Here is a 2,208-nt window from a genome sequence, read left to right as displayed (position 1 = left end):
TTCCAACAAACAAAAGTCCAGGACCAGATGGCTTCACAGGTGAATTCTATCAAACATTTAGAGAATAGCTGACACCCATCTTTCTCAAACTCTTCCAAAAAATTGCAGAGGAAGGAACACTCCCAAACTCATTCTATGAGGCCACCATCACCCTGATACCAAAACCAGACAAAGATACTACAAAAAAAGCAAATTACAGACCAATATCACTGATGGATATAGATGCAAAAATCCTCAAGAAAATACTAGCAGACAGAATCCAACAGCACATTAAAAGGATCACACACCATGATCAAGTGGGATTTATCCCAGGGATGCAAGGATTCTTCAATATACGCAAATCAATCAATGTGATACACCATATTAACAAATTGAAGAATAAAAATCATGTGGTCATCTCAATAGATACAGAAAAAGCTTTTGACAAAATTCAACACCATTTATGATAAAAAAAAACTCTCCAGAGAGTGAGCATAGAGGGAACCTACCTCCACATAATAAAGGCCATATATGACAAACCCACAGAAAACATCATTCTCAGTGGTGGAAAACTGAAAGCATTTCCACTCAGATCAGGAAGACAAGGATGTCCACTTTTGCCACTGTTATTAAACATAGTTTTGGAAGTCCTAACCATGGCAATCAGAGAAGAAAAAGAAATAAAAGGAATACATATTGGAAAAGAAGAAGTGAAACTGTCACTGTTTGTAAATGACATGGTACTATACATTGATAATCCTAAAGATGCTACCAGAAACTACTAGAGCTAATCAATGAATTTGGTAAAGTTGCAGGATACAAAATTACTGCAAAGAAATCTCTTGCATTCCTATACACTAACAATGAAAGATCAGAAAGAGAAATTAAGAAAATAATCCCATTCCCCATTGCAACAAAAGGAATAAAATACTTAGGAATAACCCTACCTAAGAAGGTAAAAGACCTGTACTCAGAAAACTATACGACACTGATGAGAGAAATCAAAGATGACACAAACAGCTGGAGAGATATACCATGTTCTTGGATTGGAAGAATCAATATTGTGAAAATGACTATACTACCCAAAGCAATCTACAGATACACTGCAATTCCTATCAAATTACCAATGGCATTTTTTACAGAACTAGAACAAAAGATCTTAAAATCTGTGTGGAGACACAGAGGACCCCGAATAGCCAAAGCAATCCTGAGGGAAAAAAATGGAGCTGGAGGAATCAGACTCCCTGACTTCAGACTATACTACAAAGCTACAGTAATCAAGACAGTATGGTGCTGGCACAAAAACAGAAATATAGATCAATGGAACAGAATAGAAAGCCCACAGATAAACCTACACACTTGTGGTCAAGTAATCTATGACAAAGGAGGCAAGGATACACAATGGAGAGAAGACAGTCTCTTCAATAAGTGGTGCTGGAAAAACTGGACAGGTACATGTAAAAGAATGAAATTAGAACACTCCCTAACACCATACACGAAAATAAACTCAAAATGGATTAAAGACCTAAATGTAAGACCGAACACTATAAAACTCTTAGAAAAAAACAAAGGAAGAACACTCTTTGACATAAATCACAGCAAGATCCCTTTTGACCCACCTCCTAGAGTAATGGAAATAAAAACAAAAATAAACAAATGGGACCTAATGAAACTTAAAAGCTTTTGCACAGCAAAGGAAACTATAAACAAGATGAAAAGACAACCCTCAGAATGGGAGAAAATGTTTGCAAACGAATCAACAAAGAGTTAATCTCCAAAATATGTAAACAGCTTATGCAACTCAATATTAAAAAAAAAAACCCAATCAAAAAATGGCCCTACCACCTAAATAGACATTTCTCCAAAGGAGACATACAGATGGCCAAGAGGCACATGAAAAGCTGCTCAACATCACTAATTAATAGAGAAGTGCCAATCAAAACTACAGTGAAGTATCACCTCACACCGGCTGGAATGGGCATCATAAGAAAATCTACAAACAAATGCTGGAGTGGGTGTGGAGAAGAGGGAACCTTCTTGCACTGTTGGTGGGAATGTAAATTGATACAGCCACTATGGAGAACAGTACGGAGTTTCCTTAAAAAATAAAAAATGAAATTACCATATGATCCAGCAGTCCCACTACTGGGCACATACCCAGGGAAAACTATAATTCAAAAAGAGACATGTACCCCAATGTTCACTGCAGCACTATTTACAATAGCCAGG

General features: G+C 36.8%; 1 protein-coding gene across 1 annotated transcript in view; it reads left to right on the top strand.

The window, feature by feature from the left end:
• The window catches only part of AFF3 (ALF transcription elongation factor 3), a 586,002-nt gene that overhangs the window by 380,003 nt on the left and 203,791 nt on the right, over nucleotides 1-2,208 (top strand). The gene's annotated exons all lie outside the window — the stretch shown is intronic.

Source organism: Physeter macrocephalus, chromosome 12, assembly GCF_002837175.3.
Source record: "Physeter macrocephalus isolate SW-GA chromosome 12, ASM283717v5, whole genome shotgun sequence".
NCBI lineage: Eukaryota > Metazoa > Chordata > Mammalia > Artiodactyla > Physeteridae > Physeter > Physeter macrocephalus.
This window is presented reverse-complemented; position numbering and strand designations above follow the sequence as displayed.